The following is an 18,895-nucleotide window of genomic DNA, read 5'->3' as shown; positions in this document are numbered from 1 at the left end:
GAAGGCACTATGGCTATTGATGGAACGCTGTGAGTGGTGACTGGAAGAAATCATTGTAATGCCCAAAGAGATAACATGCCCTAATAAAGTTGTGATACAAAACCCAAGAGGGCAACTTTGAACACAGGGTACTAGTAACATCTTTTAGAGCACATGGAGCATAACTGACTTATTTGGTGTCACTGAGATGTAACATTTCAGCCATTCTGAACCCAACAGTTGCTAGTTTATAATAAACCCTATTATTGCAGGATTGCAGACCAGCCCCAGATTTGGGTTGCAAATGTCATTGGCCCTATTGGTGTCAAAAGCCAACTCAGGGGACTTCCCTGGCGGTCCAGTGGTTAAGACTTCGCCTTCCAATGCAGGGGGTGAGGGTTCGATCCCTGGCAGGGAGTTAAACCCCACATGCCTCCGGGCCAAAAAACTAAAACATAAAACAGAAGCAATCTTGTAACAGATTCAATAAAGACTTTAAAAATGGTCCACATCAAAAAAAAATCTTTAAAAAAAAAAAGCCAACTCAGCTTCAAGGCAAACTACAAGGACTTTAAAGAATTAACTGTAAAAATCTCAGGATGAAATAACTTATAGGAACTTCAAGAAATTGAGAAATGGTTATTATGAGTGAAGTAGAACTTAAGACCCAACTTCACACCTTCTTCAATAGGTGGTTTCAGTGTGAGTAACAGGTCTGCAAGTACTTCTCTGATTAAAAGAGTAAACAAAAGCTGAGAAGAGTAGGAATGCGGCCAACACTCAGGCCGGGAGGTGGGGTAGAAAAGGATAGGGTAGTGGGTGATGCAATGGGTAGCTGATCAGAGCCTCTGATTTATTACTTGCTTTATGTCTACTCGCTTTCTCTTCTTCTCCCCTTTCCTCTGTCATCCCTCTTCTCCAGTCTGCACTAAATTCAAAACTATTCAGAGTATAGAGAGTTAGTCAAGCAAGGGATTGTGGACAAACTGACATCTCTGACAGTCTTTCAAAGGATGTTGGAGTGAGGTCTCCCTGGCTGTCCAGTGGTTAGGACTCCTCACTTCTAATTCAGGGGGCACAGGTTTGATCCCTGGTCAGGGAACTAGGATCCCACATGTTATGCAACATGGCCAAAATAATAATAGATAAATGGAAGTAGTTCGTCTTGGGGGAAAAAAAAGGATGCTGGAGTAACCGCTATTTCTGTTGGCTGTAGTTTGTACCTATGAATGGAAACTAGGAAGAAAACTTGAGTGGTCTAGTCTAGTCATGGTGGAGTGGAGTGTTTAGGAGTAAGAGCAGGTGCCAGGGGCCTGTAGATGAGGGAGGAATAAGCAAGGGGTTTTATTATACCTGTTTCTTTGCCTTCCTCCTTGGGATAAGAGTGGGAGTACAATGGAGAGCAGGCAGCCAGAGGGAGCAGCAATGACCCCAAACAATGGTTCTGAAATGTTAAGGCGCTCTGCCCAAGGTTTCCTGGAGAAGCTTGCTGCATGTGCAGATTCTAGGTACCAACCTCAGAAAATGGGATCTAGTAAATCTAAAGCCAGGCCCCCGAATCTGGTGAATCTGAAACAGGTGGTCACTGAACCACTGAGAAACACTAAACCATGGAGTATCTTCCCCTGAGCCACATATAAATATCCTTTTCTGAGTTGCTAGAATTCTCCATGTCCTGGAAAATCAGATCAGCCTGTAGGACAAGGTGGCTGTTCTGGACACTCCCTTCCTTCCAGAAGACATATCAGTAGTTAACAATTCCCAGGAATCTGAGTATTACTTGGTGATAGTCAAGCACCAACGAATTTCCTCCTTCAAGTTTGCTTTGGATGTTCATAAGAAAACCATATAATTCCAACAGAGCATGTGACTTGGTGGCAGAGCTGTTGCTCTGGAGGTCAGAGCACAATCTTGTGTTAGAAAAACAGTGGTAACAAAGCCAGAATCATTGGGTCCATAGACTGAGTCTGGGGATCAGAGCTGTACTGACTTTAATCTCTCATGTGGTGAGGGGAGGGAGGCAGCCCCCACCCTGAGAGGCACTCACAGCTGGTCCTGTACTGGGAAGAGACACCCCAGAGCCATCTTTTCCCATGGGTGGCCCATGAGCTCATAGCTGGGGAGGATGTTGCCTTCATTAATGAGGGCTTAGCAGGCAGGTGGAGAAGTAAGAATAATTGGCCCCATATAGATCCATTAATGCGTTTGCAAAGTTACTGAGTTTCTACCCTTGAGAAATCTGGTGACTGGGACACTGGGAATAAAGGGAATGGATCCATACCAGATCCCTGCCAATACACTGATCAGTAGCCCCAAAGGACCTCTCTACCTCAACCCTGAATTGAACTCTTATGTAATTATTATCTGTATTTCTTCTATGCTGGAGAAACACGATTTTATAGTTTTTCTTTCCTTTATTCCAGTTTCCCAATGTACACAGTGACCTAGACGACAGTGGAGGACGACCTCTCTGTCCATCAAGATCATAATAAAATCAGAGGTATGTGATTTACTTAACACATACTTGGGATTTTCTAGGGATAGTTCTGTTATCAATTTCTAATTTAATAGCATGTTATCAGAGAACATGCTTTGTATGACTTGAATACTTTTGGATATATTGAGACTTGTTTATAGCCCAGAATATGGTGTATTTTGATGAATGTTCCATGACCACTTGAAAAGAATTATATTCTGCTGTCGTTAGGTCAAGTGGTCTATCATTTTCAATTATCTCATGTTGCTTAATAGTGTTGTTCAAGTCTACTATATCCTTTCTAATTTTCTGCCTACTTTTTCTATTGAGGATTGAAAGGGGAGTACATTGAAATCTCTAACTATAATTGTGAATTTTTTTCTTGCCATTTTTCAGTTTTACTTTCTTGTATTTTGAGGTTTTATTATGAGGTACATAAACATTTAAGATTGTTATGTCCTCTTGATAAATTTTCCCACATACATTATAAAATGACAGGAGCTGAGAATCACTGGGGCCATCTTGAAGGCTGGCTATCATAGTCCTCCCTCTGGCCCTCATTGATTCTTGTCCAACTTATACATGAATATATGCTCAAAATACACTCACACCTCCCAGAAATCATGTTCCATTACAGTATCAGCTCAAAGTCCACAGTCACATCATCTAAATCAGGTATAACTGAAGTATGGTCCCTCTGTAAGAGTATCTTGACTATAGTTCCTCTCAGTCTTAAGACTGGTGAGCTAAACACAGAAATTACATCTGGCTTCTATACACATAAAACATATAATGGCAGGACAGGTGTGGGATAACCTCTGTAGGAAAAAATGGGGGGTGGGGAAAGGTGGGCACACAAGAGTCACTGAGTCACAAAAATTCTAAAATCTAGTAAGACACTTGTTGGCAAGTCCTTGGTTAGAATTCAAATCCTAAGAATAATTCTCTGTGGCTGTTGGCTCCACTCAGAGATTATAGTAGTCCTCACTAAATTCTCCTTCACTTTATATGAAAGCTAGCCTGTGTTTGTAAGCTGAGTAGTTTTCTTAGCTTGCTTCCTGACTGAAGGAGTTTGGGGATTGAAAGGCTTCTCTTCATTTTTTTTCTTACAGTTCAGTCTGGTGGTGGTTCTGTCACCGTGACATTCTTAAAAACTTGGGGGTCTGCTGTGACTCTTATTAACAAATCTCTCTTGACATAGCCCTCTGCCTTGAACCTCTGCTGAGACTGCTGAGGGCCTGTGCTCTGAAACTTTTTGGAAGTCCTATCATTTAACTGAACCATTCTCTGAGGCACTACCTTAGATCTTCCTAAAGTCTTAACAAAAGATTTTACCGACCCTCAGTTTCATCTTTGTTATTTATTTGGCCATGAGCCGCTTGAGAGATCTTAGTTTCCTGACCAGGGATTGAACCTGGACCCTCAGCAGTGAGAACATGCAGTCCTAACCACTGGACACCCAGCGAAATCCCAGATTGCCAATTTCATTAGGTATATTTTCTACCATCTATATAACTGAAGGCACCAGTGTTGCTAAACTCTCTGCAACTGCATAACAGAGATTTTTTTCCCGCTCAGTTTCCAATAACATTTTCCTCAGAGTTATCTTAAGTTCTACATTTATCTTTATTGGCAGCCTTCTTAAAGACTATCAGAATTTTGCTAACAGTCTCTTCAAGGTATTTTAGACTTTCACTGATCCTCTCCTCAAAGTTCTTTCAGCTTCCTCCCACCATACTGTCAAAGACGCTTATAATTTTTTACTGTTTTGTTAAATCCACGTCTCATTTCCATTTACCAAAGTCTGTTTTATTTTCTATTGCTTTGTAATAAACTGTCCTAAAATTTAGCAGCTTAAAAAAAAAATAAACACTTAATATTTCACATGATTTCTATGGGTCAAAAATTTGAGAGACCTTGGCTTTCTCATGGAGTTGCAGTTAAGATGTCAACTGGAGCTGTTGTCAGTTGAATCACTGGAGGATCTGTTTACAAGATAATTCACTCACTTGACTGGTGTTGATGCTATTATCAGGAGACCTCAGTTCTTCTACACATGGATCTCCCCACAAGACTGTTTGAGTGTCCTCCTGACATGATGATTGCCTCCCTACAGAGGAGGTGAACAAAGAGAGTGCAAGGAGAAAGCCACATTGTGTTTTAAGGTCTTGGAAACCTCAGAAAGCACACACAATTATTTTCACAGTATTCTGATGGTTACTCAGGTCAGCCCTACTAAGGACTGGTAAGGGCCAAGAGAGCTGGCTATCATATTTGGAAGTTAAGAGGGAATCAAGTCAGTGTCTTGAAAACTAGGATTTAAAGGGAAAGAATCAAAAAAAATAAAATAAAGGGAAAGAATCAAACATTTATTCTGCATTTCCTATGTGAACTAATGCATCTAAAATATAAAGACAAAGAAAACTCAAAAGTAAAAAACTGAAAAATATATATACCATGCATATTTTAACAAAAAGAAATCTAGTTTAACTATGCTAATATAAGTTAAAGTAGACATTAAAGGAAAGAGGAAAAGGTCAGTTTTCATTCCAATCCCAAAGAAAGGCAATGCCAAAGAATGCTCAAACTACCGCACAATTACACTCATCTCACATGCTAGTAAAGTAATGCTCAAAATTCTCCAAGCCAGGCTTCAGCAATACATGAACCGTGAACTTCCAGATGTTCAAGCTGGTTTTAGAAAAGGCAGAGGAACCAGAGATCAAATTGCCAACATCCACTGGATCATCAAAAAAGCAAGAGAGTTCCAGAAAAACATCTATTTCTGCTTTATTGACTATGCCAAAGCCTTTGACTATGTGGATCACAATAAACTGGAAAATTCTGAAAGAGATGGGAATACCAGACCATCTGACCTGTCTCTTGAGAAACCTGTATGCAGGTCAAGAAGCAACAGTTAGAACTGGACATGGAACAACAGACTGGTTCCAAATAGGAAAAGGAGTACGTCAAGGCTGTATATTGTCACCCTGCTTATTTAACTTATATGCAGAGTACATCATGAGAAACGCTGGGCTGGAAGAAACACAAGCTGGACTCAAGATTGCCGGGAGAAATACCAATAACCTCAGATATGCAGATGACACCACCCTTATGGCAGAAAGTGAAGAAGAACTAAAGAGCCTCTTGATGAAAGTGAAAGAGGAGAGTGAAAAAGTTGGCTTAAAGCTCAACATTCAGAAAACTAAGATCATGGCATCTGGTCCCATCACTTCATGGGAAATAGATGGGGAAACAGTGGAAACAGTGTCAGACTTTATTTTTTGGGGCTCCAAAATCACTGTTGATGGTGATTGCAGCCATGAAATTAAAAGACGCTTACTCCTTGGAAGGAAGGTTATGACCAACCTAGATAGCATATTTAAAAGCAGAGACATTACTTTGCCAACAAAGGTCCATCTAGTCAAGGCTATGGTTTTTCCAGTGGTCATGTATGGATGTGAGAGTTGGACGATGAAGAAAGCTGAACGCCATAGAATTGATGCTTTTGAATTGTGGTGTTGGAGAAGACTCTTGAGAGTCCCTTGGACTGCAAGGAGATCCAACCAGTCCATCCTAAAGGAGATCAGTCCTGAGTGTTCATTGGAAGGACTGATGTTGAAGCTGAAACTCCAATACTTTGGCCACCTCATGCGAAGAGTTGACTCACTGAAAAAGTCCCTAATGCTCGGAAGGATTGGGGGCAGGAGGAGAAGGGGACAACAGAGGATGAGATGGTTGGATGGCATCACTAACTCGATGTACATGGGTTTGAGTAAACTCCAAGAGTTGATGATGGACAGAGAGGCCTGGAGTGCTGCGATTCATGGGGTCTCAAAGAGTCGGACATGACTGAGCAACTGAACTGAACTGAACTGAAGGGCATTTCATAATGACAAAAAGGCCAATCCAACAGGAAGATGTAATAATCCTAAAATTAATATGCATTTAATAACACAACCTCAAATATATATAAAGCAAAGTGATAGAACATAGGGTGAAACAGATTAAATTACAATCATAGTTGGAGATTTTAACACACCTCTGTCACTAAATGATGGGATAAGCTGACAGAAAATCACAAAGGATATAAAGGATATGAATAAACAACTGATGAAATTGATATACATAAAACAGTGCACCTACAAATCACAGAAGGCACATTCTTCTAAAGCAATATATGGTTTAGATATTTACCAAAATGGAACATATACCTGGCAATACAGTAATTCTTAACAGATTTCAAAGGAATGAAATTATAAAGAGTATTTTCTCTGAATGCAGTGGAATTGAACTATAAATAAAAAAGATAGTTATAAAATCCTGCTTAGAAATTAAATAATAGACTTAAGAAATTAAGCAATAGACTGACTTCTAGATAACCAGAGTTAAAAGAGAAATCACAATGTTAATGAGATACAACAAAGATTTTAAAAATATAAGAATATTTTGAGTAATCATCCCAATAAATTTGAATTTAAATAAAATAGAAAAAATCCTTAAAGAACATAACTTATCAAAACAAAGAGGAGGCTGATTCTTGTCAATGTATGGCAAAAACTATTACAATATTGTAAAGTAATTAGCCCCCAAGTAAAATAAATAAATTTATAAAAAAATAAAAAATAAAAAATAAAAAATAAAAAAATAAAAAAAAAGAAAAAAACACACACAAAAAAAAAAAAAACAAAGAGGAAATAATCAGAATAGTTCTAAAGTTAATACAAATTTTAATACATTATTAAAAATTCCCTACAAAGAAAACTGGCTTTATCAGTAAAATTTCCCAAATATATAAAGAATAAATAACATCTATATTACACAGAAAATTCCAGGGGGTAGGAAAAGAGGAAATTCTGTTTAATTTATTATAAGAGGCCCCTATAACCTTGACAACTAACACCTGGAAACAGCACTATAAGAAAGGAACCCCAGGTCAATTTCTCTCCTGAACATAGAGACAAAAATCCTAAATAAAAAAATTTGTGTGTGTGTGCTCAGTCATGTCTTTCTCTCTGTGGCTCCATGGACTACAGCACACCAGGCTCCTTTGTCCATAGAATTTTCCAGGCAAGAAGTCTGGAATGGGTTGCCATTTCCTCCTCCAGGGGATCTTCCCGACCCAGGAATCAAACCTGCGTCTCTTACGTCTCCTGCATTGGCAAGCAGATTCTCTACCACTAGTGCCACCTGCTGCTGCTAAGTCACTTCAATCGTGTCCGACTCTGTGCGACCCTATAGACAGCAGTCCACCAGACTCCGCCGTCCCTAGGATCCTCCAGGCAAGAATACTGGAGTGGGTTGCCATTTCCTTCTCCAGTGCATGAAAGGGAAAAGTGAAAGTGAAGTCGCTCAGTCGTGTCCGACTCTTAGCGACCCCATGGACTGTAGCCTACCAGGCTCCTTCGTCCAGGGATTTTCCAGGCAAGAGTACTGGAGTGGGGTGCCATTGCCTTCTCCGAGTGCCACCTGGGAAGCCCTAAATAAAATATTAGCAAAACAAATATAGTAATATATAAAAAGGGTACATATTAAATCAAATTGATTTTATCCTAGGAATGGAAAGTTGATTTAATATTCAAAATAGAATCTAAAAAAGGGGTACAAATAAACTCATTTACAAAACAGAAGTAGAGTCACAGATGTAGAAAACAAACTTATGGTTATCAGAGTGTAACAGGGGGAAGGGATAAATTGGGAGATTGGTATTGACATATACACACTACTATATATAAAATTGATAATGAGACCTACAGTAAGAACCTACTGTACAGGGACTTACTGCACAGGGAAATCTACTCAACACTCTAATGGCCTATATGGAAAAATAATCTTTAAAAAGAATAGATATATGTATATGTAAAACTGATTCACTTTGCTGTACACCTGAAACTAATACATTGTAAATCAACTATACTCCAATAAAAATTTTAAGAAAACATTCAAAATAAAGACTAAAATACATAATTGTAACAATTTATGGAGAGTAAGCATTTGATAAAACTTCATACCCACTCATGATTTTTAAAAATCTTTGCAAACTAGTGATACAAAAGAATATCCTTACTCTAACAAAACATAAATACAAAAACTTTACAGCAAGCATCATGTTTATTGGTTTTATTAAAATCTAATAAATAGTAAAAACTTACTCCCTGAGATCAGGAATGAGACAGGGTTATCCTCTATCACAATTTTGATTCAACAGTGACCTGGATAATTTCTATCAATAGTGTGTAATAGGCAAGAGCAAGAAATAGATATTGAAAAAGAAGAAAGAAAATTTTTATTATTCACAGACAGCACGATTGAAAACATATAAAGTACAAAATGAATCTACAGAATTAAAAAGTTAATCTAGCAAAAACCTGAATACCAAGTTATAAAAGTAATTTATTGGCAAAAGTTATTATAAAATAAAACATCTTAAATGATAGCATTTACCTTGGTATCCAAAATTAATTAAATTCTAATGAAAGTGCAAATAGATGGGGAAACAGTGACAGACTTTATTTTTTTGGGCTCAGATGGTGACTGCAGCCATGAAATTAAAAGACGCTTGCTCCTTGGAAGAAAAGTTATGACCAATCTAGACAGCATGTTAAAAAACAGAAGTAAAGTAATTAGCCCCCAACTAAAATAAATAAATTTATAAAAAAGAAAAAGAAAAAGAAAAAGAAAAAAAAAAAAGCAGAGACATTACTTTACCAAGAAAGGTCCATCTAGTCAAAGCTATGGTTTTTCCAGTAGTCATGTATGGAAGTGAGAGTCGGACTATAAAGAAAACTGAGTGGCGAAGAATTGATGCTTTTGAACTGTGGTATTGGAGAAGACTCTTGAGAGTCCCTTGGACTGCAAGGAGATCCAACCAGTCCATTCTAAAGGAAATCAGTCCTGAATATTCATTGGAAAGACTGATGCTGAAGCTGAAACTCCAATACTTTGGTCACCTGATGCAAAGAACTGACTCATTTGAAAAGACCCTGATGCTGGCAAAGATTGAAGGCAGGAGGAGAAGGGGGCGTCAGAGGATGAGTTGGTTGGATGGCATCACCAACTGAATGGACTTGAGTTTGGGTAAACTCCAGGAGTTGGTAGTGGACAGGGAGGCCTAGTGTGCTGCAGTCCATGGGGTCGCAAAGAGTTGGACATGATTGAGCAACTGAACTGAACTGAAATAATGAAAGTGCATGAAAGCTACTAAATAATACTAAAACAACTAAAGAAGACTCAAAATTATAAAAATTCATTCCATTTGATCTATAGATTACATTCAGCCCCATTCAAAATCCCAACAGTTCATCTTTAGAAACCACAAGCTGATTTTAAAATTATTACAGGTTTTTAAAAAGGCCCTCCTCAAATCCTGTCTTTAGCCAAAGGACTGGTAAAGGGGTGGCCTAGGAGAATAGAAAATCTTTTTCCAATATTCACACTACTCCAATCACCAAAGCAAAAAATGCAGTCAGCAATCCTGAATAAGGAAGGTAGAATTCCACCTCATTCAGTAGTAGTGAGGCACCATTCTCTCTGCAGAAGCTGAATGGAGGGTCTAGACTTCCATTCCTGCCTGACAGTAACAAAGTGCCCCTCTGAAGACTCATGATGTCAGTAGAGGCTTAATCAAAAGTCTAAATTTCTACCCCTACCCAGCAGTAATAAAACATTTCTCCCCGTGTCAGCAGAGGCTGAGTGGAGAGCATGAATTTTCACTCCCACCCAGTGGAAAAAAGAGGTGTCTTTCCTTACTCCCAATCAGCAAGGTGTCATTGGAGGCCTACTAAAATACAAGATGTAAATAAGATTTAGAAAATCAGAAAATAATACCCAGTCAGTCCAGAGTACAACAAAAAAACGACTTGTCATACCAAGAACCAAATGAATACCAAAATAACACCAGATGAACACCAAAATAACACTGATACTGGAATTATCTGAAAAAGATTTTAAAGCAACTATCATAAAAATGCTTCAATGAGAAATTGTAAATAAGCTTAAAACAAGTGAAAGAACACAAAATTTCAGCAAAGAAATAGAAAATACAAATGAGAACAAAAATATTTCCATTGGCAATCTAAATTTCCAACTTAGAACTTAAAAATAAAATAACTGAAATTTAAAACTAACTGAATGGGCTAAAATAGTACAAATGGAGATGACAGAGGAAAGAATATGTGAATGTGAAGACAGAACAATAGAAGCTACCCTATCTAAACAACAAACAGGGAGAAAAGAGATAAAACAAACACAAACAAAAAAACTCTCAGGTACTTGTGGGACAATAACAAGAGATCTAGCATTTGTATGACCACAGTCCCAGAAGAACAGAAAGAGAATGAGAATTTATTTAAAAAAAAAAAGGCTAAATTTCCCCCAAATTAGGTGACAGACATAAACCTACAGATTCAAAAAGCCTAGCATATAATTCCTAACAAGATGAACCCAGAGAAAAATCACACCCAGAACATCATAATCAAACTTCTGTAAACCAAGAATGAAGAAAACATCTTGAAAGCACCTAGAGAGAAAAAATGCATTACCTACAGGGGAATAAGAATTCAAATGTTAGATTTCTCATGAGAAATCATAGAGGCCAGAAAGAAGTGGCATACTTCAAGTGCTGGAGGAATGGTCAAACTTGAATTCTTTATCCAGAGAAAATACCCTTCAAGAAGGAAAGTTAAATAAAGACATTTTCAAATGAAGGAAGACTAAGAATTTTTGTCAACCAACCTAAGTACAAAGCAAGATCTTTGAAAAAGGATCTTGAAAAAAATCTTGGAACATTTATAATGAAGAAAAAGACAACGAAAAAAGTAAAAATATGACTAAACATAATACACTATCCTCCTCTTGAGTTAAAAAAAAATTCTGTTTGATAGTTAAAGCAAAAATGAAATTGTCTGTTGTGGTTCTCTAGGTAGGTAAAGGAAATATTTAAGACAACTGCATGATGAAGGAGCATGGTAAAGGGATCTACATAAGGTAGTTTTCAAAACTTTGCTCAAAATGGTAAAATAAAAGCAGTAGACTATGATCAGTCTTTTATGTATAATGTAATATCCAAGCAATATCTAAAACACTACACTTAGAGGAAAACATAGGCAGAACACTTGATGACAAATCAAAAGCAGGATCCTCTATGACTCACCTCCTAGAGTAATGGAAATAAAAACAAAAATAAACAAATGGGACCTAATTAAACTTAAGAGCTTTTGCACAGCAAAGGAAACTATAAGCAAGGTGAGAAGACAACCCTCAGAATGGGAGAAAATAGCAAATGAAACAACTGACAAAGGATTAATTTCTAAAGTATACAAGTAACTCATGCAGGTTAATACCAGAAAAACAAACAACCCAGTCAAAAAAGTGGGAAAAAAACCTAAACAGACATTTCTCCAAAGAAGACATACAGATGGCTAACAAACACATGAAAAGATGCTCAACATCACTCATTATTAGAGAAATACAAATCAAAACGACAATGAGATATCACCTCACACCAGTCAGAATAGCCATCATCAAAAAGTCTACAAACAATAAATGCTGGAGAGGGTGTGGAGAAAGGGAACCATCTTGCACTGTTGATGGGAATGTAAATTGATACAGCCACTATGGAAGACTGTATAGAGAGTCCTTAAAACCTGGGAATAAAACCACCATATGACCCAGAAATCCCACTCCTAGGCATATATCCTGAGGAAACCAAAATTGAAAAAGACACATGTACCCCAATGTTCAATGTACCACTATTTACAATAGCTAGAACATGGAAGCAACGTAGATGTCCATCGACAGATGAATGGATAAAGAATTTGTGGTACATATACACAATGGGATGTTACTCAGCCATAAAAAGGAATGCATTTGAGTCAGTTCTAATGAGGTGGATGAACCTAGAGTCTATTATACAGAGTGAAGTTAAGTCAGAAAGAGAAAGATAAATATCGTATTCTAATGCATATATGTGGAATCTAGAAGAATGGTATCAATGAATTTATTTGCAAGGCAGCAATGGAGAAACAGACACAGAGAACAAACTTATGGACGTGGGGGGAGGGGAGGAGAGAGTGAGATGTATGGAGAGAGTAACATGGAAACTTACATTACCATATGTAAAACAGCCAGTGGGAATTTGCTGTATGACTCAAGAAACTCAAACAGGGGCTCTGAATCAACCTAGAGGGGTGGGGTGGGGAGGGAAATGGGAGGGAGGTTCAAGAGGGAGGGGACATATGTATACCTATGGCTGATTCAGGTTGATGTTTGACAGAAAACAACAAAATTTTGTAAAGCAATTATCCTTCAACTAAAAAATAAATAAATTTTTAAAAAATTAAAAAAAAAAAACCAAAACTATGGAGAATTAGGACTTCCCTTGTAGCTCAGCTGGTAAAGAATCCACCTGCAATGTGGGAGACTGGGTTCTATCCCTGGGTTGGGAAGATCCCCTGGAGAAGGGAAAGGCTACCCACTCCAGTATTCTGGCCTGGAGAATTCCATGGACTGTATAGTCCATGGGGTTGCAAAGAGTCAGACACGGCTGAGCGACTTTCACTTTCACTTTAATAGAAAATTAACAGAATGAAAACACAGCCCACAGAATGAAAGGAAATACTTGAATATCATGTAACTCATGAGGAACTGATATCCAGAATTCATAAAGGACTTCTTTAACCCAACAAAAATGAAATAACTGGATTAAAAAATGGGCAAAAGGGACTTCCCTGGTGATCCAGTAGTAAAGAATCCGCCTGCCAATGCAGGGGACATGAATTCAATCACTGGTCTAGGAAGATCCCACGTGCCATGAGGCAACTAATCTCCTGCACCACAACTACTGAGACCAAGTCAGCAACTGAAGCCTGAACACCTAGGGCCTGTGCCCTGCAACAAGAGAAGCCACTACAGTGAGAAGCCCACATACGACATCAAAGAGTAGCCCCCACTCGCCACAACTGAAGACCCAGCACAGCCATAAATAAAGAATGGATTTGAATAGACATTACTCCAAGGAACACATAAAAGTGGTCAATTAACACAGCCAAAATGTTTAACATCATTAATCATTAGGGAAATGCAAATCAAAATCACGTTGAGATACCACTTCACATTTACTAGGATGGTTATTATCAAAAAAAGAAAAAAATTACAAGTATTGGGGAGGATATGGAGAAATTGGAACATTTGGCATTGCTGGTAGGACTTTTAAATGGTGCAGCCAAGGTAATTCGCTGGCAGTTAAGTGGTTAGAATTCAGTGCTCTCACTGCCAAGGGCCTGGGTTTGATCCCTAGTTGGGGAACTAAGATCCCACAAGCCATGTGGTGTGACCAGAAAATTCATGGTGTCACCACTGTAGAAAATGGTGTGACAAACACCTCAGAAAATTAAATAGAATTTGCGTATGATCCAGAAATTCTACTTCAAAGTACATAGCCAAAAAAGTGAAAGCAGAAACTTGAATAGATATTTGTACATCATGTTCGTAGCAGCAATATTCACAACAGTCAATAGGTAGAAGCAAATCAGTGTCCATTAAGCAGATGGATAAACAAAAGTTTATACATCATACATAGGAATAAACCTACATAAGGAGGCAGGAGACCTGTACTCTGAAAACTGTAAAATGGTGATGAAAGAAAATGAAGATGAGACGAACAGATGGAAAGATAGACCATGTTCTTGGATTGGAAGGATCAATATTTTTTAAGTGACCATATTACCAGGAATTCTCTGGTGGTACAGTGGTTGGGACTCTATGCTTCCACTGCATGGGGCCCAAGTCGACCTTGGCCAGGGAACTAAATAAAGTTGTGTGGCACAACCAAAAAAAAAAAAAAAAAAAGACCATACTACCTAAGGGAATCTACAGACAAAATTCAGTGCTCATTCATGAAAAAATATTCTCAGTGAGTTAGGAATAGACGGAAGTTATCTCAACCAGATAAAGAGTATGTGTGAAAAATCTACAGCTAACATCATACTTATGGTAAAAGAGTATTTTCCCCCTATAACTGGAAACAAAGCAAGGATGTCTGGTCTTACCACCCTTATGCATCATAGTACTAGAAATCGTAGCCAGTACAAGAATGAAAGAAAACAAAAATCATATGTATTAGAAAGGAAGAAAATTCATATTTGCAGATGGCATAGCTATCTTGGAGATGAATCTACAAAATTCTCAAGGCACTGAGAACATTCATTTCCCAATGAAGCTATTAAAAACTCGAAACTACTAGAATAAGAGTTCAATAAGGTTACAAGATGATGCAAGATCAAGGTAACACTGCAAAACCCTGATGAAAAGAAAAGACCTAAACAAAGGGAAAGTCATACCATGTTCATGGATTAAAGTGCTCAACGTCAATTAAAGCCATCGATTCTCTTAAATTGATCTATAGATTTAGTACATTTCCTATCATAATCCAAGTAAGATTTTTAACATACAAGCATATTCTAAAATGCATGTGGAAATGCAAAGGAAATAACTAAAACAAGTTTGAAAACATAAAATAGTAAAGTGGAAAGAAACATTCTACCCAATTTTAAGACTTTCTATATAGCTGCAGTTATAAAAAAAATGATATGGACAAATGGATTAATACATTAAACAATGGAACAAAAGAGAGAACCTAGAAATAGACCCATACAACTATGCTCAATTCATTTTTGACAAAAGTGCAGGAGCATTTCAGTGGAGGAAGGTATTCTTTTCAACAAATGGTGTTGGAATAACTGAATAGCCATAGTTTAAAAAAGAAAAAACAAGAACATCCTTCAGTCTAAATCTCTCATCTTATACAAAAAATAACTTTAAATGAATCATAGATTTAACATAAAAGCTAAAACTCTAAAATTTTTAAGAGAAAAACATAGGAGAAAATTGGCAGGGCCCAAGTCCTGGTAAAGAATTCTTAGAAATGACACTAAAAGCATGATCATAAAAGAAAAAGAACTGATTACTGGACTTCACCAAAATTTAAAACTTTTGTTCCACGAAGTCTCTGTTAAGAAGATGAAAAGCCAAGCTACAGAGTGGGGGAAAACCTTTGCAAGCCATCTAAACAAAGGACATGTAGCTAGAAAATCTAAAGAACTCTTAAAACTTAGCAGTTTAAAAAATCCAATGATAAAATTGATAAAAACATGAACAGCTATTTTGCCAAAGAAGGATGTATGGATAACAGATAAACATATAAAAAGATGGTCAACACCATTAGCTACTAGGGAAATACAAACAAGCAAACAAAAACAGAAAACCACTACAAACCTATTAGAAAAGTGAAAATAAAATTAAGTGACAATCCCAAATCCTGGCAAGAATGTGGAGAAACTGGATGTCTCATACACTCTCCATGGGAATGTAAAATAATACAGCATCTCTGGTAAATAGTTTGGCAGTTTTTAATAAAAATAAACATGTACATATTACCATACTACTCACCAATCACCACAAAATGTCCACAAAAACTGATACACAGTTATTAATAGCAGTTATGTTTGTAATAGCTCCAAACTGGAAACATCCAAGATGTCCTTAGCCAGATGAACAATTAACAAACTTGAATATCCACAGCAATAAAAAGGAACAAACTATCGATACATGTGATAACTTCCATGAAATTCAAGGGCATCTTGCTGTTGGGGCAGGGAGAAGCCATACTCAAAAAGCTACATACTGTCTGATGCCATTTATATAACTTCTTGAAATTTTAAAATTATGGTGATGAACAGGTTAGTGGTTTCCACAGGTTAGGGATGGTAGTGGGAGGAAGGGGGAGCACACAATGAAGTGATAAATAGTACAAGTGTTCCTTTGTGGTAATGGGACAGCTCTTTATAATACTGATTGTGGTGGTGGTTACATGAATTTATGCATGTGACAAGACTGTGCAGAAACACACACATATACAGGGAAGAACTGGTAAAATCTCAATAAGGTCTGGAGTTTGACAGTAATATGCCAGTATTGGCTTCTTATTTTTGACAAATGTGCCGTGGTAGTGTTAAGATGTTAACATTAAGAGAAACTGGATGAGGGATACACAAGGAGTTCTCTGTACATTTTTGCAACTTTCCTGTAAATCAAACATTAAAGTCTTAGTTTTTATAAAAGAAAAATTTAATGTGATACCACTAGACATCTTTAAAATTAGAGAGACTATAGCAGGTAGGCAAGGGTGTGGAGAATACTCTTTATCCCAGTAACTTCATTCTTAGTTTCATAACCAGAAGAAATAGATACATGTGTTCAAGAAGACATGTTCTAGAATGTTCATAGCAGCTTTATTCATAACATCCAAAATCAAAAACAGTACAAATATCTATTCACAGAATGAATAAATTGCAGTATATTTTTACAGCATAATAGTCTACAACAGTATGAACATGCAACAATAGAGATGAATTGCACATGATGTTGAATCAAAAAGTCAGACACAAAAAACTACATATTATACCATTTATTTGCAGTTCAAAATCAGGCAGAAACCATCTATGGTGTCAGGATAGTATGTTCCTGGGATGGTGGTATAGCAATGAGAAGAGGGCATGCATGCATGGGGCTATAATGCTGGTGATTTTCTATCAAGAACTGGAAAATTGTGTGTATTCAGTGTGTGAAAAGTTAACAGCTACACACGATTTGTGCACTTTTCTATGTTAATTATGCAATAAAAAGTTTACCAAAAAGGGAACACAAAGCGAGATACCACTACATACTCATTAAAAAACCTAAAATTAAGAGGACTAACAATATCAAGTGTTGGCAAGGATGCGGAGAATTGAAAGTTTCATTTACAGTTAGTAAGAATATGTATTAGTATAACTTTGGGAAAAGTATTTTTGCAGTATCTACTAAAGCTAAATAAACACATACCATATAACCCCCAAATTCCACCCAATTACATACCCTACAGAAATGTGTTCTCCAAAGACAGGTTTAGGAATGTTCATAACAGTACTATCTCAAACTGAAAATAATCCAAATGTCCTTCAATGCTGCTGGAGCCTTTTAAGATTGATTATAGCCCAGAATCGTATAAGTTAAGGGGGAACAGGAGCCAGCATATTCCAGCCTCTCTTCTCCCATTTCTCAGACAATTCTGGAAAGCATTACATGTTGTCTCAATAACACACCTTTATATTGGCTTTTCCTTAACTAACTCTCCCCACTTCATTACTCCTGTATCCCAGGATCAATCCCTCAATAAACTACTGCATCCAAATGTTTTCTTGGGGAAGCCTAAACTTCCACAATACTATTCCATCCATACATACTTCAAAAACAGACAAAACCTATCTAATGGTGACAGAAGTCAGAATAGTGGTTACCTAGCTGTGTAATGACTGGAGGGGGCATGAAGGTTTCTGGGGTACTGGTATCATTCCATATCCTGATCAGGGCGGTGTTTAAACAGGCATGTTCACTTTACCGTCAAGCTATATGCTTAAAATGTATGCACCTTATAGTGTGTGTGTGTATACACTTTAATTTTAAAAATTAAAGAATGCAGGTGTTGAAGAGTAGGAGAGCTGCTTACTAAGGTGAGAGTGGGCTATGTAAGAAAAACTGGACTTTATTGAAAGACAGGTTAATTGCAATGGGTACATCCATTTTTCTGGATAATGCCCTTTCTCTCTCATTCTCGGCATCAGACGGATTATTAAGGGGCTTGTTAGTGGCTGACATTGGGAGAGGACCGTGATAAACAGTGGAAGCAAAGGCACTGAAGTTCACCTGTTAGGAAAGCATCTCCTTGAGACAGGCATAGGCATTACAACATTCTTCCAGGTGTGTTGTGAAGTCAGTTCTTCAGCCTTGCTCGGCATTCCTGCTGCCTGTTTCTAAGACTTCCTTACACTAGGCTAACTCTCCTCCATTTCTTCCTTTCTTCATTCATACATCAAACATGCATTTTTGTGTCCGATACTGTGTTAAGCACTTGGGATATATTGGTGAACATTAATAGATGTGGTTCCTGCTTTGTTTCAACTCTAAAGCTTATTAATCAAATAATCATACAAATTGTGTAATCAGTGCTACAAAGACTCCTGGTTCTGAGAGCCTACTGGTTTACTTAGGAAAGGTACGGAGGATTCCTGGAGTGACACCTGAGCTAAATTCTAAGGATGAATAGAAGTTAACTACGGACAGATGAGTAAAGGTGGAGGGAGAAGAGCATGGGGAGTAGGCGGGACAAAGAAGTTCCATATGGTTGAAAAAGGCAAAGACCAGGAGCATATGGTAGAGCAGCTGGACAGATAGGCAAGGTTAGACCATTGATGCTTTTGAACTGTGGCGTTGGAGAAGACTCTTGAGAGTCCCTTGGACAGTAAGGCAATCAAACCAGTCAATCCTAAAGGAAATCAGTCCACAATATTCATTAGGACTGATGCTGAAGCGTCAATACTCTGGCCACCTGATGTGAAGAACTGG

At 37.6% G+C, this 18,895-nt stretch overlaps 1 protein-coding gene across 1 annotated transcript in view; it reads left to right on the top strand.

The window, feature by feature from the left end:
- The window catches only part of RPGRIP1 (RPGR interacting protein 1), a 179,037-nt gene that overhangs the window by 35,660 nt on the left and 124,482 nt on the right, over positions 1–18,895 (top strand). Inside the window, exon 3 of the mRNA XM_081506750.1 lies at positions 2,403–2,479. The gene's annotated coding sequence lies outside the window, so the exon portion shown is untranslated. The remainder of the gene's footprint in view (positions 1–2,402; positions 2,480–18,895) is intronic.

Source organism: Giraffa tippelskirchi, chromosome 7 (genome assembly GCF_054371585.1).
Source record: "Giraffa tippelskirchi isolate mGirTip1 chromosome 7, T2T-mGirTip1v1.2.pri, whole genome shotgun sequence".
NCBI lineage: Eukaryota > Metazoa > Chordata > Mammalia > Artiodactyla > Giraffidae > Giraffa > Giraffa tippelskirchi.
Note: the sequence above shows the minus strand (reverse complement) of the source record. Positions and strands in the feature narration are given on the sequence as shown.